This window comes from Rhinoderma darwinii (assembly GCF_050947455.1).
Source record: "Rhinoderma darwinii isolate aRhiDar2 chromosome 5 unlocalized genomic scaffold, aRhiDar2.hap1 SUPER_5_unloc_42, whole genome shotgun sequence".
Taxonomy (NCBI): domain Eukaryota; kingdom Metazoa; phylum Chordata; class Amphibia; order Anura; family Rhinodermatidae; genus Rhinoderma; species Rhinoderma darwinii.
Genome location: NW_027461801.1, coordinates 436466 through 458427, shown reverse-complemented (window position 1 = coordinate 458427; position 21962 = coordinate 436466). Strand labels below are relative to the sequence as shown.

Below are 21962 nucleotides of genomic sequence, written 5' to 3'. Positions count from 1 at the left end.
TTTGCTTCTTTTGCTTGCACCACAATGCAGTGCTGAAAGAGGAGGAATCTACATAAAAACGCCTTCCTGGCAACGCCCAAATGCCCTGCTGCCATGCAGATAAACACTGGCAGCGGCAGCAAGTGCATGCCCACAGCCACCCCTTGTTCCTTCACACCTTGTATCAGCTGTAATCCAGTCCAGTCCAGTGCTGCCTGCTGAGCAGCACTGACCAACACTGCCTGGGCCCAGGCTTTTATCTCTGAGGCCCCATTATGATGTCAGAAAGCTGGCTCTGGAATCCTGAGGGCTCCACTATGACACGTGCAAAGTTCCGTCTGAACTTTATATAAGACGGTGAGGCTCAGTCAGTCACTCAGTGTTGCCTGAGAGGGCAACACTGCAACAGCCGGCCGCCAGGCTGTCTTTTTTTTGCACAGCTAGTTGCCTCCAGGAGGCCACAAGAGGGAGACAAGGGACTGCAAAATGGAAAATAGGCATCCACCAACTTTACAGACAACTTCTCCTTGCTCCTACAACCTCCATCCTTGCACAGTTTGTTATTCTTCTAGGTAACATAGTAACAAATCCAAATTGCTGCTCTCTTTGTAGGCAAGCAAGGCTTTGTTGCAACTGCAATTCTTACTTCTTCTTGAAATGTAGGGACGACAGTACATTCCATCACATCCATCTAGTGTACACAGGTAGGTCCATTGTGGCGGGCAGGCGAGCGGGCGGGCTGCTTTATTGGCTGTTTGCTGTTCCCCTACTCCACTCCACTATTTGACTGTTGTGCTGCATCAATCAATCAATCAATCAATCAATCAATCAATCAATCAATCAATCAATCAATCAGTGGCTGGCTCAGGTGCAGCTCTTTAACTTACCTAAAAGGGAGGGCGGAGAGAAGACAAGGAAGGTGAATGAGGTGTTCCAATGTGAAATGCCGGAAACACAGAAACACAGACGACACACAACAAGAGGTGGCAATCTATTCATTAATTGCATTTAATCAATGAGCTCATTATCACTCATGCATTGTCCAACAGGTGTTGAAATAATGGGATTAAAAGGGGAGATCCCTTCAGAAAGACAGAAACAATAGCAAAGACAAAAAACACTTTTGGAATCTGCTTTTAGTCAACACATAAGGAAAGGGTGCACCGGTCCTGGAAATACTGCAATACCAGGTCAATGCGTGGAGTGGACAGAGCAAGCTCTATTTCCATCTCCCTGTTCTAAAAATCCATTTAATATATGGTCCCCAGATAGGGGACGTATCAGATATTAAACTGATAAGAACAGATACTACACTTGATCTTAGCCAAAAGGCCGAGAAGCGATAACCCGAACGGGCCGCGCGTTGCCCGAGCCTGCCCGATACTGCTGTTCAGCCCTTGCAGCGATTCAGCCTACTTCTAGGCAATTCCATGGGGCCCTGCAGGCTCACACACTCACAGCTACACGGGAGGTGAATAAAGGCCGGAGAGGAAGCCAGACAGGATTTGCTTCTTTTGCTTGCACCACAATGCAGTGCTGAAAGAGGAGGAATCTACATAAAAACGCCTTCCTGGCAACGCCCAAATGCCCTGCTGCCATGCAGATAAACACTGGCAGCGGCAGCAAGTGCATGCCCACAGCCACCCCTTGTTCCTTCACACCTTGTATCAGCTGTAATCCAGTCCAGTCCAGTGCTGCCTGCTGAGCAGCACTGACCAACACTGCCTGGGCCCAGGCTTTTATCTCTGAGGCCCCATTATGATGTCAGAAAGCTGGCTCTGGAATCCTGAGGGCTCCACTATGACACGTGCAAAGTTCCGTCTGAACTTTATATAAGACGGTGAGGCTCAGTCAGTCACTCAGTGTTGCCTGAGAGGGCAACACTGCAACAGCCGGCCGCCAGGCTGTCTTTTTTTTGCACAGCTAGTTGCCTCCAGGAGGCCACAAGAGGGAGACAAGGGACTGCAAAATGGAAAATAGGCATCCACCAACTTTACAGACAACTTCTCCTTGCTCCTACAACCTCCATCCTTGCACAGTTTGTTATTCTTCTAGGTAACATAGTAACAAATCCAAATTGCTGCTCTCTTTGTAGGCAAGCAAGGCTTTGTTGCAACTGCAATTCTTACTTCTTCTTGAAATGTAGGGACGACAGTACATTCCATCACATCCATCTAGTGTACACAGGTAGGTCCATTGTGGCGGGCAGGCGAGCGGGCGGGCTGCTTTATTGGCTGTTTGCTGTTCCCCTACTCCACTCCACTATTTGACTGTTGTGCTGCATCAATCAATCAATCAATCAATCAATCAATCAATCAATCAATCAATCAATCAATCAATCAGTGGCTGGCTCAGGTGCAGCTCTTTAACTTACCTAAAAGGGAGGGCGGAGAGAAGACAAGGAAGGTGAATGAGGTGTTCCAATGTGAAATGCCGGAAACACAGAAACACAGACGACACACAACAAGAGGTGGCAATCTATTCATTAATTGCATTTAATCAATGAGCTCATTATCACTCATGCATTGTCCAACAGGTGTTGAAATAATGGGATTAAAAGGGGAGATCCCTTCAGAAAGACAGAAACAATAGCAAAGACAAAAAACACTTTTGGAATCTGCTTTTAGTCAACACATAAGGAAAGGGTGCACCGGTCCTGGAAATACTGCAATACCAGGTCAATGCGTGGAGTGGACAGAGCAAGCTCTATTTCCATCTCCCTGTTCTAAAAATCCATTTAATATATGGTCCCCAGATAGGGGACGTATCAGATATTAAACTGATAAGAACAGATACTACACTTGATCTTAGCCAAAAGGCCGAGAAGCGATAACCCGAACGGGCCGCGCGTTGCCCGAGCCTGCCCGATACTGCTGTTCAGCCCTTGCAGCGATTCAGCCTACTTCTAGGCAATTCCATGGGGCCCTGCAGGCTCACACACTCACAGCTACACGGGAGGTGAATAAAGGCCGGAGAGGAAGCCAGACAGGATTTGCTTCTTTTGCTTGCACCACAATGCAGTGCTGAAAGAGGAGGAATCTACATAAAAACGCCTTCCTGGCAACGCCCAAATGCCCTGCTGCCATGCAGATAAACACTGGCAGCGGCAGCAAGTGCATGCCCACAGCCACCCCTTGTTCCTTCACACCTTGTATCAGCTGTAATCCAGTCCAGTCCAGTGCTGCCTGCTGAGCAGCACTGACCAACACTGCCTGGGCCCAGGCTTTTATCTCTGAGGCCCCATTATGATGTCAGAAAGCTGGCTCTGGAATCCTGAGGGCTCCACTATGACACGTGCAAAGTTCCGTCTGAACTTTATATAAGACGGTGAGGCTCAGTCAGTCACTCAGTGTTGCCTGAGAGGGCAACACTGCAACAGCCGGCCGCCAGGCTGTCTTTTTTTTGCACAGCTAGTTGCCTCCAGGAGGCCACAAGAGGGAGACAAGGGACTGCAAAATGGAAAATAGGCATCCACCAACTTTACAGACAACTTCTCCTTGCTCCTACAACCTCCATCCTTGCACAGTTTGTTATTCTTCTAGGTAACATAGTAACAAATCCAAATTGCTGCTCTCTTTGTAGGCAAGCAAGGCTTTGTTGCAACTGCAATTCTTACTTCTTCTTGAAATGTAGGGACGACAGTACATTCCATCACATCCATCTAGTGTACACAGGTAGGTCCATTGTGGCGGGCAGGCGAGCGGGCGGGCTGCTTTATTGGCTGTTTGCTGTTCCCCTACTCCACTCCACTATTTGACTGTTGTGCTGCATCAATCAATCAATCAATCAATCAATCAATCAATCAATCAATCAATCAATCAAGTGGCTGGCTCAGGTGCAGCTCTTTAACTTACCTAAAAGGGAGGGCGGAGAGAAGACAAGGAAGGTGAATGAGGTGTTCCAATGTGAAATGCCGGAAACACAGAAACACAGACGACACACAACAAGAGGTGGCAATCTATTCATTAATTGCATTTAATCAATGAGCTCATTATCACTCATGCATTGTCCAACAGGTGTTGAAATAATGGGATTAAAAGGGGAGATCCCTTCAGAAAGACAGAAACAATAGCAAAGACAAAAAACACTTTTGGAATCTGCTTTTAGTCAACACATAAGGAAAGGGTGCACCGGTCCTGGAAATACTGCAATACCAGGTCAATGCGTGGAGTGGACAGAGCAAGCTCTATTTCCATCTCCCTGTTCTAAAAATCCATTTAATATATGGTCCCCAGATAGGGGACGTATCAGATATTAAACTGATAAGAACAGATACTACACTTGATCTTAGCCAAAAGGCCGAGAAGCGATAACCCGAACGGGCCGCGCGTTGCCCGAGCCTGCCCGATACTGCTGTTCAGCCCTTGCAGCGATTCAGCCTACTTCTAGGCAATTCCATGGGGCCCTGCAGGCTCACACACTCACAGCTACACGGGAGGTGAATAAAGGCCGGAGAGGAAGCCAGACAGGATTTGCTTCTTTTGCTTGCACCACAATGCAGTGCTGAAAGAGGAGGAATCTACATAAAAACGCCTTCCTGGCAACGCCCAAATGCCCTGCTGCCATGCAGATAAACACTGGCAGCGGCAGCAAGTGCATGCCCACAGCCACCCCTTGTTCCTTCACACCTTGTATCAGCTGTAATCCAGTCCAGTCCAGTGCTGCCTGCTGAGCAGCACTGACCAACACTGCCTGGGCCCAGGCTTTTATCTCTGAGGCCCCATTATGATGTCAGAAAGCTGGCTCTGGAATCCTGAGGGCTCCACTATGACACGTGCAAAGTTCCGTCTGAACTTTATATAAGACGGTGAGGCTCAGTCAGTCACTCAGTGTTGCCTGAGAGGGCAACACTGCAACAGCCGGCCGCCAGGCTGTCTTTTTTTTGCACAGCTAGTTGCCTCCAGGAGGCCACAAGAGGGAGACAAGGGACTGCAAAATGGAAAATAGGCATCCACCAACTTTACAGACAACTTCTCCTTGCTCCTACAACCTCCATCCTTGCACAGTTTGTTATTCTTCTAGGTAACATAGTAACAAATCCAAATTGCTGCTCTCTTTGTAGGCAAGCAAGGCTTTGTTGCAACTGCAATTCTTACTTCTTCTTGAAATGTAGGGACGACAGTACATTCCATCACATCCATCTAGTGTACACAGGTAGGTCCATTGTGGCGGGCAGGCGAGCGGGCGGGCTGCTTTATTGGCTGTTTGCTGTTCCCCTACTCCACTCCACTATTTGACTGTTGTGCTGCATCAATCAATCAATCAATCAATCAATCAATCAATCAATCAAGTGGCTGGCTCAGGTGCAGCTCTTTAACTTACCTAAAAGGGAGGGCGGAGAGAAGACAAGGAAGGTGAATGAGGTGTTCCAATGTGAAATGCCGGAAACACAGAAACACAGACGACACACAACAAGAGGTGGCAATCTATTCATTAATTGCATTTAATCAATGAGCTCATTATCACTCATGCATTTGTCCAACAGGTGTTGAAATAATGGGATTAAAAGGGGAGATCCCTTCAGAAAGACAGAAACAATAGCAAAGACAAAAAACACTTTTGGAATCTGCTTTTAGTCAACACATAAGGAAAGGGTGCACCGGTCCTGGAAATACTGCAATACCAGGTCAATGCGTGGAGTGGACAGAGCAAGCTCTATTTCCATCTCCCTGTTCTAAAAATCCATTTAATATATGGTCCCCAGATAGGGGACGTATCAGATATTAAACTGATAAGAACAGATACTACACTTGATCTTAGCCAAAAGGCCGAGAAGCGATAACCCGAACGGGCCGCGCGTTGCCCGAGCCTGCCCGATACTGCTGTTCAGCCCTTGCAGCGATTCAGCCTACTTCTAGGCAATTCCATGGGGCCCTGCAGGCTCACACACTCACAGCTACACGGGAGGTGAATAAAGGCCGGAGAGGAAGCCAGACAGGATTTGCTTCTTTTGCTTGCACCACAATGCAGTGCTGAAAGAGGAGGAATCTACATAAAAACGCCTTCCTGGCAACGCCCAAATGCCCTGCTGCCATGCAGATAAACACTGGCAGCGGCAGCAAGTGCATGCCCACAGCCACCCCTTGTTCCTTCACACCTTGTATCAGCTGTAATCCAGTCCAGTCCAGTGCTGCCTGCTGAGCAGCACTGACCAACACTGCCTGGGCCCAGGCTTTTATCTCTGAGGCCCCATTATGATGTCAGAAAGCTGGCTCTGGAATCCTGAGGGCTCCACTATGACACGTGCAAAGTTCCGTCTGAACTTTATATAAGACGGTGAGGCTCAGTCAGTCACTCAGTGTTGCCTGAGAGGGCAACACTGCAACAGCCGGCCGCCAGGCTGTCTTTTTTTTGCACAGCTAGTTGCCTCCAGGAGGCCACAAGAGGGAGACAAGGGACTGCAAAATGGAAAATAGGCATCCACCAACTTTACAGACAACTTCTCCTTGCTCCTACAACCTCCATCCTTGCACAGTTTGTTATTCTTCTAGGTAACATAGTAACAAATCCAAATTGCTGCTCTCTTTGTAGGCAAGCAAGGCTTTGTTGCAACTGCAATTCTTACTTCTTCTTGAAATGTAGGGACGACAGTACATTCCATCACATCCATCTAGTGTACACAGGTAGGTCCATTGTGGCGGGCAGGCGAGCGGGCGGGCTGCTTTATTGGCTGTTTGCTGTTCCCCTACTCCACTCCACTATTTGACTGTTGTGCTGCATCAATCAATCAATCAATCAATCAATCAATCAATCAATCAATCAATCAATCAATCAGTGGCTGGCTCAGGTGCAGCTCTTTAACTTACCTAAAAGGGAGGGCGGAGAGAAGACAAGGAAGGTGAATGAGGTGTTCCAATGTGAAATGCCGGAAACACAGAAACACAGACGACACACAACAAGAGGTGGCAATCTATTCATTAATTGCATTTAATCAATGAGCTCATTATCACTCATGCATTGTCCAACAGGTGTTGAAATAATGGGATTAAAAGGGGAGATCCCTTCAGAAAGACAGAAACAATAGCAAAGACAAAAAACACTTTTGGAATCTGCTTTTAGTCAACACATAAGGAAAGGGTGCACCGGTCCTGGAAATACTGCAATACCAGGTCAATGCGTGGAGTGGACAGAGCAAGCTCTATTTCCATCTCCCTGTTCTAAAAATCCATTTAATATATGGTCCCCAGATAGGGGACGTATCAGATATTAAACTGATAAGAACAGATACTACACTTGATCTTAGCCAAAAGGCCGAGAAGCGATAACCCGAACGGGCCGCGCGTTGCCCGAGCCTGCCCGATACTGCTGTTCAGCCCTTGCAGCGATTCAGCCTACTTCTAGGCAATTCCATGGGGCCCTGCAGGCTCACACACTCACAGCTACACGGGAGGTGAATAAAGGCCGGAGAGGAAGCCAGACAGGATTTGCTTCTTTTGCTTGCACCACAATGCAGTGCTGAAAGAGGAGGAATCTACATAAAAACGCCTTCCTGGCAACGCCCAAATGCCCTGCTGCCATGCAGATAAACACTGGCAGCGGCAGCAAGTGCATGCCCACAGCCACCCCTTGTTCCTTCACACCTTGTATCAGCTGTAATCCAGTCCAGTCCAGTGCTGCCTGCTGAGCAGCACTGACCAACACTGCCTGGGCCCAGGCTTTTATCTCTGAGGCCCCATTATGATGTCAGAAAGCTGGCTCTGGAATCCTGAGGGCTCCACTATGACACGTGCAAAGTTCCGTCTGAACTTTATATAAGACGGTGAGGCTCAGTCAGTCACTCAGTGTTGCCTGAGAGGGCAACACTGCAACAGCCGGCCGCGAGGCTGTCTTTTTTTTGCACAGCTAGTTGCCTCCAGGAGGCCACAAGAGGGAGACAAGGGACTGCAAAATGGAAAATAGGCATCCACCAACTTTACAGACAACTTCTCCTTGCTCCTACAACCTCCATCCTTGCACAGTTTGTTATTCTTCTAGGTAACATAGTAACAAATCCAAATTGCTGCTCTCTTTGTAGGCAAGCAAGGCTTTGTTGCAACTGCAATTCTTACTTCTTCTTGAAATGTAGGGACGACAGTACATTCCATCACATCCATCTAGTGTACACAGGTAGGTCCATTGTGGCGGGCAGGCGAGCGGGCGGGCTGCTTTATTGGCTGTTTGCTGTTCCCCTACTCCACTCCACTATTTGACTGTTGTGCTGCATCAATCAATCAATCAATCAATCAATCAATCAATCAATCAATCAATCAATCAATCAATCAGTGGCTGGCTCAGGTGCAGCTCTTTAACTTACCTAAAAGGGAGGGCGGAGAGAAGACAAGGAAGGTGAATGAGGTGTTCCAATGTGAAATGCCGGAAACACAGAAACACAGACGACACACAACAAGAGGTGGCAATCTATTCATTAATTGCATTTAATCAATGAGCTCATTATCACTCATGCATTGTCCAACAGGTGTTGAAATAATGGGATTAAAAGGGGAGATCCCTTCAGAAAGAACAGAAACAATAGCAAAGACAAAAAACACTTTTGGAATCTGCTTTTAGTCAACACATAAGGAAAGGGTGCACCGGTCCTGGAAATACTGCAATACCAGGTCAATGCGTGGAGTGGACAGAGCAAGCTCTATTTCCATCTCCCTGTTCTAAAAATCCATTTAATATATGGTCCCCAGATAGGGGACGTATCAGATATTAAACTGATAAGAACAGATACTACACTTGATCTTAGCCAAAAGGCCGAGAAGCGATAACCCGAACGGGCCGCGCGTTGCCCGAGCCTGCCCGATACTGCTGTTCAGCCCTTGCAGCGATTCAGCCTACTTCTAGGCAATTCCATGGGGCCCTGCAGGCTCACACACTCACAGCTACACGGGAGGTGAATAAAGGCCGGAGAGGAAGCCAGACAGGATTTGCTTCTTTTGCTTGCACCACAATGCAGTGCTGAAAGAGGAGGAATCTACATAAAAACGCCTTCCTGGCAACGCCCAAATGCCCTGCTGCCATGCAGATAAACACTGGCAGCGGCAGCAAGTGCATGCCCACAGCCACCCCTTGTTCCTTCACACCTTGTATCAGCTGTAATCCAGTCCAGTCCAGTGCTGCCTGCTGAGCAGCACTGACCAACAACCAACACTGCCTGGGCCCAGGCTTTTATCTCTGAGGCCCCATTATGATGTCAGAAAGCTGGCTCTGGAATCCTGAGGGCTCCACTATGACACGTGCAAAGTTCCGTCTGAACTTTATATAAGACGGTGAGGCTCAGTCAGTCACTCAGTGTTGCCTGAGAGGGCAACACTGCAACAGCCGGCCGCCAGGCTGTCTTTTTTTTGCACAGCTAGTTGCCTCCAGGAGGCCACAAGAGGGAGACAAGGGACTGCAAAATGGAAAATAGGCATCCACCAACTTTACAGACAACTTCTCCTTGCTCCTACAACCTCCATCCTTGCACAGTTTGTTATTCTTCTAGGTAACATAGTAACAAATCCAAATTGCTGCTCTCTTTGTAGGCAAGCAAGGCTTTGTTGCAACTGCAATTCTTACTTCTTCTTGAAATGTAGGGACGACAGTACATTCCATCACATCCATCTAGTGTACACAGGTAGGTCCATTGTGGCGGGCAGGCGAGCGGGCGGGCTGCTTTATTGGCTGCTGTTCCCCTACTCCACTCCACTATTTGACTGTTGTGCTGCATCAATCAATCAATCAATCAATCAATCAATCAATCAATCAATCAATCAATCAGTGGCTGGCTCAGGTGCAGCTCTTTAACTTACCTAAAAGGGAGGGCGGAGAGAAGACAAGGAAGGTGAATGAGGTGTTCCAATGTGAAATGCCGGAAACACAGAAACACAGACGACACACAACAAGAGGTGGCAATCTATTCATTAATTGCATTTAATCAATGAGCTCATTATCACTCATGCATTGTCCAACAGGTGTTGAAATAATGGGATTAAAAGGGGAGATCCCTTCAGAAAGACAGAAACAATAGCAAAGACAAAAAACACTTTTGGAATCTGCTTTTAGTCAACACATAAAGGAAAGGGTGCACCGGTCCTGGAAATACTGCAATACCAGGTCAATGCGTGGAGTGGACAGAGCAAGCTCTATTTCCATCTCCCTGTTCTAAAAATCCATTTAATATATGGTCCCCAGATAGGGGACGTATCAGATATTAAACTGATAAGAACAGATACTACACTTGATCTTAGCCAAAAGGCCGAGAAGCGATAACCCGAACGGGCCGCGCGTTGCCCGAGCCTGCCCGATACTGCTGTTCAGCCCTTGCAGCGATTCAGCCTACTTCTAGGCAATTCCATGGGGCCCTGCAGGCTCACACACTCACAGCTACACGGGAGGTGAATAAAGGCCGGAGAGGAAGCCAGACAGGATTTGCTTCTTTTGCTTGCACCACAATGCAGTGCTGAAAGAGGAGGAATCTACATAAAAACGCCTTCCTGGCAACGCCCAAATGCCCTGCTGCCATGCAGATAAACACTGGCAGCGGCAGCAAGTGCATGCCCACAGCCACCCCTTGTTCCTTCACACCTTGTATCAGCTGTAATCCAGTCCAGTCCAGTGCTGCCTGCTGAGCAGCACTGACCAACACTGCCTGGGCCCAGGCTTTTATCTCTGAGGCCCCATTATGATGTCAGAAAGCTGGCTCTGGAATCCTGAGGGCTCCACTATGACACGTGCAAAGTTCCGTCTGAACTTTATATAAGACGGTGAGGCTCAGTCAGTCACTCAGTGTTGCCTGAGAGGGCAACACTGCAACAGCCGGCCGCCAGGCTGTCTTTTTTTTGCACAGCTAGTTGCCTCCAGGAGGCCACAAGAGGGAGACAAGGGACTGCAAAATGGAAAATAGGCATCCACCAACTTTACAGACAACTTCTCCTTGCTCCTACAACCTCCATCCTTGCACAGTTTGTTATTCTTCTAGGTAACATAGTAACAAATCCAAATTGCTGCTCTCTTTGTAGGCAAGCAAGGCTTTGTTGCAACTGCAATTCTTACTTCTTCTTGAAATGTAGGGACGACAGTACATTCCATCACATCCATCTAGTGTACACAGGTAGGTCCATTTTGGCGGGCAGGCGAGCGGGCGGGCTGCTTTATTGGCTGTTTGCTGTTCCCCTACTCCACTCCACTATTTGACTGTTGTGCTGCATCAATCAATCAATCAATCAATCAATCAATCAATCAATCAATCAATCAATCAGTGGCTGGCTCAGGTGCAGCTCTTTAACTTACCTAAAAGGGAGGGCGGAGAGAAGACAAGGAAGGTGAATGAGGTGTTCCAATGTGAAATGCCGGAAACACAGAAACACAGACGACACACAACAAGAGGTGGCAATCTATTCATTAATTGCATTTAATCAATGAGCTCATTATCACTCATGCATTGTCCAACAGGTGTTGAAATAATGGGATTAAAAGGGGAGATCCCTTCAGAAAGACAGAAACAATAGCAAAGACAAAAAACACTTTTGGAATCTGCTTTTAGTCAACACATAAGGAAAGGGTGCACCGGTCCTGGAAATACTGCAATACCAGGTCAATGCGTGGAGTGGACAGAGCAAGCTCTATTTCCATCTCCCTGTTCTAAAAATCCATTTAATATATGGTCCCCAGATAGGGGACGTATCAGATATTAAACTGATAAGAACAGATACTACACTTGATCTTAGCCAAAAGGCCGAGAAGCGATAACCCGAACGGGCCGCGCGTTGCCCGAGCCTGCCCGATACTGCTGTTCAGCCCTTGCAGCGATTCAGCCTACTTCTAGGCAATTCCATGGGGCCCTGCAGGCTCACACACTCACAGCTACACGGGAGGTGAATAAAGGCCGGAGAGGAAGCCAGACAGGATTTGCTTCTTTTGCTTGCACCACAATGCAGTGCTGAAAGAGGAGGAATCTACATAAAAACGCCTTCCTGGCAACGCCCAAATGCCCTGCTGCCATGCAGATAAACACTGGCAGCGGCAGCAAGTGCATGCCCACAGCCACCCCTTGTTCCTTCACACCTTGTATCAGCTGTAATCCAGTCCAGTCCAGTGCTGCCTGCTGAGCAGCACTGACCAACACTGCCTGGGCCCAGGCTTTTATCTCTGAGGCCCCATTATGATGTCAGAAAGCTGGCTCTGGAATCCTGAGGGCTCCACTATGACACGTGCAAAGTTCCGTCTGAACTTTATATAAGACGCAGTCAGTCACTCAGTGTTGCCTGAGAGGGCAACACTGCAACAGCCGGCCGCCAGGCTGTCTTTTTTTTGCACAGCTAGTTGCCTCCAGGAGGCCACAAGAGGGAGACAAGGGACTGCAAAATGGAAAATAGGCATCCACCAACTTTACAGACAACTTCTCCTTGCTCCTACAACCTCCATCCTTGCACAGTTTGTTATTCTTCTAGGTAACATAGTAACAAATCCAAATTGCTGCTCTCTTTGTAGGCAAGCAAGGCTTTGTTGCAACTGCAATTCTTACTTCTTCTTGAAATGTAGGGACGATAGTACATTCCATCACATCCATCTAGTGTACACAGGTAGGTCCATTGTGGCGGGCAGGCGAGCGGGCGGGCTGCTTTATTGGCTGTTTGCTGTTCCCCTACTCCACTCCACTATTTGACTGTTGTGCTGCATCAATCAATCAATCAATCAATCAATCAATCAATCAATCAATCAATCAATCAGTGGCTGGCTCAGGTGCAGCTCTTTAACTTACCTAAAAGGGAGGGCGGAGAGAAGACAAGGAAGGTGAATGAGCTGTTCCAATGTGAAATGCCGGAAACACAGAAACACAGACGACACACAACAAGAGGTGGCAATCTATTCATTAATTGCATTTAATCAATGAGCTCATTATCACTCATGCATTGTCCAACAGGTGTTGAAATAATGGGATTAAAAGGGGAGATCCCTTCAGAAAGACAGAAACAATAGCAAAGACAAAAAACACTTTTGGAATCTGCTTTTAGTCAACACATAAGGAAAGGGTGCACCGGTCCTGGAAATACTGCAATACCAGGTCAATGCGTGGAGTGGACAGAGCAAGCTCTATTTCCATCTCCCTGTTCTAAAAATCCATTTAATATATGGTCCCCAGATAGGGGACGTATCAGATATTAAACTGATAAGAACAGATACTACACTTGATCTTAGCCAAAAGGCCGAGAAGCGATAACCCGAACGGGCCGCGCGTTGCCCGAGCCTGCCCGATACTGCTGTTCAGCCCTTGCAGCGATTCAGCCTACTTCTAGGCAATTCCATGGGGCCCTGCAGGCTCACACACTCACAGCTACACGGGAGGTGAATAAAGGCCGGAGAGGAAGCCAGACAGGATTTGCTTCTTTTGCTTGCACCACAATGCAGTGCTGAAAGAGGAGGAATCTACATAAAAACGCCTTCCTGGCAACGCCCAAATGCCCTGCTGCCATGCAGATAAACACTGGCAGCGGCAGCAAGTGCATGCCCACAGCCACCCCTTGTTCCTTCACACCTTGTATCAGCTGTAATCCAGTCCAGTCCAGTGCTGCCTGCTGAGCAGCACTGACCAACACTGCCTGGGCCCAGGCTTTTATCTCTGAGGCCCCATTATGATGTCAGAAAGCTGGCTCTGGAATCCTGAGGGCTCCACTATGACACGTGCAAAGTTCCGTCTGAACTTTATATAAGACGGTGAGGCTCAGTCAGTCACTCAGTGTTGCCTGAGAGGGCAACACTGCAACAGCCGGCCGCCAGGCTGTCTTTTTTTTGCACAGCTAGTTGCCTCCAGGAGGCCACAAGAGGGAGACAAGGGACTGCAAAATGGAAAATAGGCATCCACCAACTTTACAGACAACTTCTCCTTGCTCCTACAACCTCCATCCTTGCACAGTTTGTTATTCTTCTAGGTAACATAGTAACAAATCCAAATTGCTGCTCTCTTTGTAGGCAAGCAAGGCTTTGTTGCAACTGCAATTCTTACTTCTTCTTGAAATGTAGGGACGACAGTACATTCCATCACATCCATCTAGTGTACACAGGTAGGTCCATTGTGGCGGGCAGGCGAGCGGGCGGGCTGCTTTATTGGCTGTTTGCTGTTCCCCTACTCCACTCCACTATTTGACTGTTGTGCTGCATCAATCAATCAATCAATCAATCAATCAATCAATCAATCAGTGGCTGGCTCAGGTGCAGCTCTTTAACTTACCTAAAAGGGAGGGCGGAGAGAAGACAAGGAAGGTGAATGAGGTGTTCCAATGTGAAATGCCGGAAACACAGAAACACAGACGACACACAACAAGAGGTGGCAATCTATTCATTAATTGCATTTAATCAATGAGCTCATTATCACTCATGCATTGTCCAACAGGTGTTGAAATAATGGGATTAAAAGGGGAGATCCCTTCAGAAAGACAGAAACAATAGCAAAGACAAAAAACACTTTTGGAATCTGCTTTTAGTCAACACATAAGGAAAGGGTGCACCGGTCCTGGAAATACTGCAATACCAGGTCAATGCGTGGAGTGGACAGAGCAAGCTCTATTTCCATCTCCCTGTTCTAAAAATCCATTTAATATATGGTCCCCAGATAGGGGACGTATCAGATATTAAACTGATAAGAACAGATACTACACTTGATCTTAGCCAAAAGGCCGAGAAGCGATAACCCGAACGGGCCGCGCGTTGCCCGAGCCTGCCCGATACTGCTGTTCAGCCCTTGCAGCGATTCAGCCTACTTCTAGGCAATTCCATGGGGCCCTGCAGGCTCACACACTCACAGCTACACGGGAGGTGAATAAAGGCCGGAGAGGAAGCCAGACAGGATTTGCTTCTTTTGCTTGCACCACAATGCAGTGCTGAAAGAGGAGGAATCTACATAAAAACGCCTTCCTGGCAACGCCCAAATGCCCTGCTGCCATGCAGATAAACACTGGCAGCGGCAGCAAGTGCATGCCCACAGCCACCCCTTGTTCCTTCACACCTTGTATCAGCTGTAATCCAGTCCAGTCCAGTGCTGCCTGCTGAGCAGCACTGACCAACACTGCCTGGGCCCAGGCTTTTATCTCTGAGGCCCCATTATGATGTCAGAAAGCTGGCTCTGGAATCCTGAGGGCTCCACTATGACACGTGCAAAGTTCCGTCTGAACTTTATATAAGAAGGTGAGGCTCAGTCAGTCACTCAGTGTTGCCTGAGAGGGCAACACTGCAACAGCCGGCCGCCAGGCTGTCTTTTTTTTGCACAGCTAGTTGCCTCCAGGAGGCCACAAGAGGGAGACAAGGGACTGCAAAATGGAAAATAGGCATCCACCAACTTTACAGACAACTTCTCCTTGCTCCTACAACCTCCATCCTTGCACAGTTTGTTATTCTTCTAGGTAACATAGTAACAAATCCAAATTGCTGCTCTCTTTGTAGGCAAGCAAGGCTTTGTTGCAACTGCAATTCTTACTTCTTCTTGAAATGTAGGGACGACAGTACATTCCATCACATCCATCTAGTGTACACAGGTAGGTCCATTGTGGCGGGCAGGCGAGCGGGCGGGCTGCTTTATTGGCTGTTTGCTGTTCCCCTACTCCACTCCACTATTTGACTGTTGTGCTGCATCAATCAATCAATCAATCAATCAATCAATCAATCAATCAATCAATCAGTGGCTGGCTCAGGTGCAGCTCTTTAACTTACCTAAAAGGGAGGGCGGAGAGAAGACAAGGAAGGTGAATGAGGTGTTCCAATGTGAAATGCCGGAAACACAGAAACACAGACGACACACAACAAGAGGTGGCAATCTATTCATTAATTGCATTTAATCAATGAGCTCATTATCACTCATGCATTGTCCAACAGGTGTTGAAATAATGGGATTAAAAGGGGAGATCCCTTCAGAAAGACAGAAACAATAGCAAAGACAAAAAACACTTTTGGAATCTGCTTTTAGTCAACACATAAGGAAAGGGTGCACCGGTCCTGGAAATACTGCAATACCAGGTCAATGCGTGGAGTGGACAGAGCAAGCTCTATTTCCATCTCCCTGTTCTAAAAATCCATTTAATATATGGTCCCCAGATAGGGGACGTATCAGATATTAAACTGATAAGAACAGATACTACACTTGATCTTAGCCAAAAGGCCGAGAAGCGATAACCCGAACGGGCCGCGCGTTGCCCGAGCCTGCCCGATACTGCTGTTCAGCCCTTGCAGCGATTCAGCCTACTTCTAGGCAATTCCATGGGGCCCTGCAGGCTCACACACTCACAGCTACACGGGAGGTGAATAAAGGCCGGAGAGGAAGCCAGACAGGATTTGCTTCTTTTGCTTGCACCACAATGCAGTGCTGAAAGAGGAGGAATCTACATAAAAACGCCTTCCTGGCAACGCCCAAATGCCCTGCTGCCATGCAGATAAACACTGGCAGCGGCAGCAAGTGCATGCCCACAGCCACCCCTTGTTCCTTCACACCTTGTATCAGCTGTAATCCAGTCCAGTCCAGTGCTGCCTGCTGAGCAGCACTGACCAACACTGCCTGGGCCCAGGCTTTTATCTCTGAGGCCCCATTATGATGTCAGAAAGCTGGCTCTGGAATCCTGAGGGCTCCACTATGACACGTGCAAAGTTCCGTCTGAACTTTATATAAGACGGTGAGGCTCAGTCAGTCACTCAGTGTTGCCTGAGAGGGCAACACTGCAACAGCCGGCCGCCAGGCTGTCTTTTTTTTGCACAGCTAGTTGCCTCCAGGAGGCCACAAGAGGGAGACAAGGGACTGCAAAATGGAAAATAGGCATCCACCAACTTTACAGACAACTTCTCCTTGCTCCTACAACCTCCATCCTTGCACAGTTTGTTATTCTTCTAGGTAACATAGTAACAAATCCAAATTGCTGCTCTCTTTGTAGGCAAGCAAGGCTTTGTTGCAACTGCAATTCTTACTTCTTCTTGAAATGTAGGGACGACAGTACATTCCATCACATCCATCTAGTGTACACAGGTAGGTCCATTGTGGCGGGCAGGCGAGCGGGCGGGCTGCTTTATTGGCTGTTTGCTGTTCCCCTACTCCACTCCACTATTTGACTGTTGTGCTGCATCAATCAATCAATCAATCAATCAATCAATCAATCAATCAATCAATCAGTGGCTGGCTCAGGTGCAGCTCTTTAACTTACCTAAAAGGGAGGGCGGAGAGAAGACAAGGAAGGTGAATGAGGTGTTCCAATGTGAAATGCCGGAAACACAGAAACACAGACGACACACAACAGAGGTGGCAATCTATTCATTAATTGCATTTAATCAATGAGCTCATTATCACTCATGCATTGTCCAACAGGTGTTGAAATAATGGGATTAAAAGGGGAGATCCCTTCAGAAAGACAGAAACAATAGCAAAGACAAAAAACACTTTTGGAATCTGCTTTTAGTCAACACATAAGGAAAGGGTGCACCGGTCCTGGAAATACTGCAATACCAGGTCAATGCGTGGAGTGGACAGAGCAAGCTCTATTTCCATCTCCCTGTTCTAAAAATCCATTTAATATATGGTCCCCAGATAGGGGACGTATCAGATATTAAACTGATAAGAACAGATACTACACTTGATCTTAGCCAAAAGGCCGAGAAGCGATAACCCGAACGGGCCGCGCGTTGCCCGAGCCTGCCCGATACTGCTGTTCAGCCCTTGCAGCGATTCAGCCTACTTCTAGGCAATTCCATGGGGCCCTGCAGGCTCACACACTCACAGCTACACGGGAGGTGAATAAAGGCCGGAGAGGAAGCCAGACATGACCTGCCTAGGTAGAGTCGTGTGTTAACCTTAAACCATACTATCCCCCATCCCCATTTAGTAACGACACATGACACCGAGGTTGGATGTGAAATGGCCACAGCAGCCGTTTATTAATTTCACAGTTTTATAAAAACAATTTAAATCCGAAACATTCGGATAACTAGTTAGGAATCCACCAGAGAATTCCTCCTAATAATTCACATGACCCAACATGGGTCAGAATCATAAATAACAATTAAACGTTAACATTAACCCGAGCAGAGGAAGTCCTTGAAGCCCCTTCAGATGTTCCTTTCAAGAACACACCGAATTAGCCATCTGCAAACCACTAATTACCTCCAGCCGTAAACCAGCTCGGAAGCACCGTTCACCTCTGCAGATGGCTCCAACCACTAGAAGTCCACTTCAAGGGGATAACACCCGATGAAGCCCTCAAGTGATATACCGACCACTAGAAGTCCACTTCAAAGGGATAACACCCGATGAAGCCTTCAAGTGACATACCTTCTACCAGAAGACCACTTCAAAGGGATAACACCCGATGAAGTCTTCAACCATGTACCTTTTTTGGGGGACGCATACCCCCGATGCGACCCCCCCACCATTTTGTACTGACTGGCCTCAAGGACTCCCCCCGCCAGCTGCCATGACAACAGAACCTACTCCGGAAAAAAGAAAAACATGTTAAATAAGCACACAAAATAAAACACAACGCTCATAGCCAGACGTACATAAGACCTAAGGAGTAACAAAACAAGGGTGGGAGGGTGGGAGCTTTGCTTACTGTGTGTTACTCCTCCCGCTGCTTCCGGCTCAATGCCGAGAAACAGCGGGAAGCGCAGTAACGGCCCCCCCGCCCCCCTTAACTCCTCCCCGTCCCTCCTTCAGCTCCTTCAACTTTCCCTGACCTCGTAACATTAACCCTTTCCCTACCAGGACGGTCATGTCGGCTTCCCTTAAGCCTGCAGCTGCGTCCAGCCTCTTCTTGACCTGCCTAGGTAGAGTCGTGTGTTAACCTTAAACCATACTATCCCCCATCCCCATTTAGTAACGACACATGACACCGAGGTTGGATGTGAAATGGCCACAGCAGCCGTTTATTAATTTCACAGTTTTATAAAAACAATTTAAATCCGAAACATTCGGATAACTAGTTAGGAATCCACCAGAGAATTCCTCCTAATAATTCACATGACCCAACATGGGTCAGAATCATAAATAACAATTAAACGTTAACATTAACCCGAGCAGAGGAAGTCCTTGAAGCCCCTTCAGATGTTCCTTTCAAGAACACACCGAATTAGCCATCTGCAAACCACTAATTACCTCCAGCCGTAAACCAGCTCGGAAGCACCGTTCACCTCTGCAGATGGCTCCAACCACTAGAAGTCCACTTCAAGGGGATAACACCCGATGAAGCCCTCAAGTGATATACCGACCACTAGAAGTCCACTTCAAAGGGATAACACCCGATGAAGCCTTCAAGTGACATACCTTCTACCAGAAGACCACTTCAAAGGGATAACACCCGATGAAGTCTTCAACCATGTACCTTTTTTGGGGGACGCATACCCCCGATGCGACCCCCCCACCATTTTGTACTGACTGGCCTCAAGGACTCCCCCCGCCACCGCGAAACAGGCCTTGACCACCTTAAGCCTGTGAGTTCCTCCACACCACCACCGCCCTTTCTATGCCTTCTGCTATAGCCAAGCTCCAAATATCAATGCCAACCTCGGTCAGATGAACCCCGTCACTCCTCCAGAAATTCCCCAATCCTGACTCCAAATCCCTATGCCTCACGCAAATGCCCCCGTTCTTCGCCACAAAACGGGACACCGCCCGGTTAACTTTTATCCGAGCCTTATTGACTCTCTCCACCGATCTAGCTAACCGCCAATGCTTCCTTGGGACTATGTCCGACCACACTACCACCAACTTGGGATAAGATACCCACAAACACAACAAATCATGTTTGATATCCCGCACCAACTCACGAAAAGGGCGGACTCCTAAGTCATTCCCACCCACGTGCAACACTAAAACCTCCGGAACCCTATCGAGCCGCACATATGTCTGGAATTCCGCCAACACCCTGTTCCACGACATACCTCTAAACCCCAGCCAATGCACAACCGCATCCTGTCGCGGAATGCGCAACTGGCGACCATCCGGGCGGACGTCCGCCCTCAAAGCCCCCCAGTGCACGTACGAATGACCCATCAACCACACCAGACAAGGAGGCGAATCTGAAACGGAAAACACAGTTAGGCACCACCATATAACATTTGCAAGCATAACAACAAAATTACAACATATGGGGGCGGACATAAGACTTAAACCTTTTAGACTCCCAACGACCAATACGCCTCACCCCCTCATCATCCAACCCCCAGCGCCCTGCTTCCGTTGCTGCGCCAATCCGGAAGGAATGAGATGAATATGAGCCTGCTGCAACCCCAACCGCCGTCAAACATTTTTTAAAAACAGCTCCAAACTGAAACCTGGACAAGAACGACCCGTCCACATGACGTAACAAAGGCAAATCTGGAGACCCCCTGTTTTTTGTAAAACCCCGCATGCACTCTACTGGGCACATGACCGACCCCGGGAGAGCGAACAAAACTATCAGTTTTCCCTTCCCTAATTGGTCAGTTTTTGATCTACGCAACCATACCTCCAACCGATCTGCAAAAAGGCTCACCTCCCCAGATCTCAGCCCCCCTGCCTGTTTAGTACTTGGCGACACCAACTCACCTACTCTAAATGCTCCGAAGAACGCCAACGAGAAAGCCAACCGAAACAAATCCATCTCATCTGAAGAACGACATACCGATGCCAATGAACCGCCCAACAAGCCCAGCAAAGCAAACGACACCGGCCTTCTACTATCCGCCTCCACCCTACCTCTGCGCAACCCCTTCAAAGCCTGCGATACCAGAAATTCCTTCGATACATCCCGCAAGCCCCGCAACTTAAGCCCAAACGCCACCGCGGATATAAACCGGTTCACCTTCGCTACTGAAAACCCCCCCTCCCAGGCATCCCCTAACCAATACAAAAGTGCCACCAACCTGTCTCTATCCGTATTGACATCACCCAACTCTCTTACCCACTCCTCCCACTGCCTCCAACAAGCAGCATAAGCCCTCCACGTCGTGCGCGCCAAAGACCTTTGTAACAGCTGCTCTACGGGACCGATACCAGATCCCATAGATGATCCGGACACGCCAAACCGAGACGTTCCGCTCCCGGGGCCAATTCCCGAAACCGGTCCCACTGCGAGCGAGAAAGAGCATCAGCAACACAATTCCGTACACCCGGGACATGCACCGCCACCACCCACGCGTTCAGCGACAAACACACCAACACTAAATGTCGCAACAATTGAACTACCGGAGGAGAGGACGCCGTGATGTTATTAATGGCAAGCACCACCCCCATGTTGTCGCAGTAAAAACGGACCTTCTTATCCCTGAGCCTGTCCCCCCAAATGGTAGCCGCCACCACGATGGGAAACAGCTCGAGCAGGGCCAGATTCCGCGTCAATCCACTGGACACCCAGCTAGCCGGCCATTGACCTGCGCACCACGGACCCCCCCCGTAAGCTCCAAAGCCACCCGCCCCAGCCGCATCCGTGAAAATATTCAGATCACTCGTATCCTGCGCTGGGGCCATCCATAGCGAGCGACCATTGTACTGGCCCAAGAAGTCATCCCAAACCTGAAGATCAGCTCGGTGCTCCTCCTTGAGCCTCACAAAATGATGCGGCGCCCGCACTCCCGCCGTTGCCGCCGCCAACCTTCTACCAAACACCCTCCCCATCGGCATAATCCGGCAGGCGAAATTCAACTTCCCCAGCAGCGACTGAAGCTCCCTCAGCGACATTTTCTTCCTTCTACAAGCCCGTCGCACCTCCAGCCTCAAAGCACCCAACTTATCCGCCGGGAGCCGACACTCCATTGCCACCGAGTCAATTTCGATTCCCAAGAAAGAAATCGTCGCTACCGGGCCCTCCGTTTTTTCCGGCGCCAAAGGGATCCCAAAATCCCTCGCCACCTTCTGCAGGGCATGAAGCAAGTTACCGCAAACCGGCGAACCCCCGGGGCCAACGCACAAAAATCATCTAAGTAATGGATCAACGAATCGACCCCGGATACTCCCCTCGTTACCCACTCCACGAAGCTACTAAACGCCTCGAAGTATGCACAAGAAAGAGAAC

General features: G+C 48.5%; 12 non-coding genes across 12 annotated transcripts; all 12 read right to left on the bottom strand.

The window, feature by feature from the left end:
* Positions 1-1132: 1132 nt before the first annotated feature.
* On the bottom strand, positions 1133-1323 carry LOC142693229 (U2 spliceosomal RNA). The gene has a single exon (XR_012861592.1). It is a non-coding gene; the product is annotated as a U2 spliceosomal RNA (small nuclear RNA).
* A 1296-nt stretch (positions 1324-2619) lies between these two features.
* Positions 2620-2810, bottom strand: LOC142693228 (U2 spliceosomal RNA). Its single transcript, XR_012861591.1, has one exon. It is a non-coding gene; the product is annotated as a U2 spliceosomal RNA (small nuclear RNA).
* A 1289-nt stretch (positions 2811-4099) lies between these two features.
* Positions 4100-4290, bottom strand: LOC142693227 (U2 spliceosomal RNA). Its single transcript, XR_012861590.1, has one exon. It is a non-coding gene; the product is annotated as a U2 spliceosomal RNA (small nuclear RNA).
* A 1278-nt stretch (positions 4291-5568) lies between these two features.
* On the bottom strand, positions 5569-5759 carry LOC142693226 (U2 spliceosomal RNA). Its single transcript, XR_012861589.1, has one exon. It is a non-coding gene; the product is annotated as a U2 spliceosomal RNA (small nuclear RNA).
* Positions 5760-7051: 1292 nt separating this feature from the next.
* LOC142693225 (U2 spliceosomal RNA) lies at positions 7052-7242 on the bottom strand. Its single transcript, XR_012861588.1, has one exon. It is a non-coding gene; the product is annotated as a U2 spliceosomal RNA (small nuclear RNA).
* A 1297-nt stretch (positions 7243-8539) lies between these two features.
* Positions 8540-8730, bottom strand: LOC142693223 (U2 spliceosomal RNA). The gene has a single exon (XR_012861587.1). It is a non-coding gene; the product is annotated as a U2 spliceosomal RNA (small nuclear RNA).
* Positions 8731-10022: 1292 nt separating this feature from the next.
* On the bottom strand, positions 10023-10213 carry LOC142693222 (U2 spliceosomal RNA). Its single transcript, XR_012861586.1, has one exon. It is a non-coding gene; the product is annotated as a U2 spliceosomal RNA (small nuclear RNA).
* A 1288-nt stretch (positions 10214-11501) lies between these two features.
* LOC142693221 (U2 spliceosomal RNA) lies at positions 11502-11692 on the bottom strand. Its single transcript, XR_012861585.1, has one exon. It is a non-coding gene; the product is annotated as a U2 spliceosomal RNA (small nuclear RNA).
* A 1280-nt stretch (positions 11693-12972) lies between these two features.
* On the bottom strand, positions 12973-13163 carry LOC142693219 (U2 spliceosomal RNA). Its single transcript, XR_012861583.1, has one exon. It is a non-coding gene; the product is annotated as a U2 spliceosomal RNA (small nuclear RNA).
* Positions 13164-14439: 1276 nt separating this feature from the next.
* On the bottom strand, positions 14440-14630 carry LOC142693218 (U2 spliceosomal RNA). The gene has a single exon (XR_012861582.1). It is a non-coding gene; the product is annotated as a U2 spliceosomal RNA (small nuclear RNA).
* Positions 14631-15914: 1284 nt separating this feature from the next.
* Positions 15915-16105, bottom strand: LOC142693217 (U2 spliceosomal RNA). Its single transcript, XR_012861581.1, has one exon. It is a non-coding gene; the product is annotated as a U2 spliceosomal RNA (small nuclear RNA).
* A 1283-nt stretch (positions 16106-17388) lies between these two features.
* On the bottom strand, positions 17389-17579 carry LOC142693216 (U2 spliceosomal RNA). The gene has a single exon (XR_012861580.1). It is a non-coding gene; the product is annotated as a U2 spliceosomal RNA (small nuclear RNA).
* Between the last annotated feature and the right edge of the window lie 4383 nt (positions 17580-21962).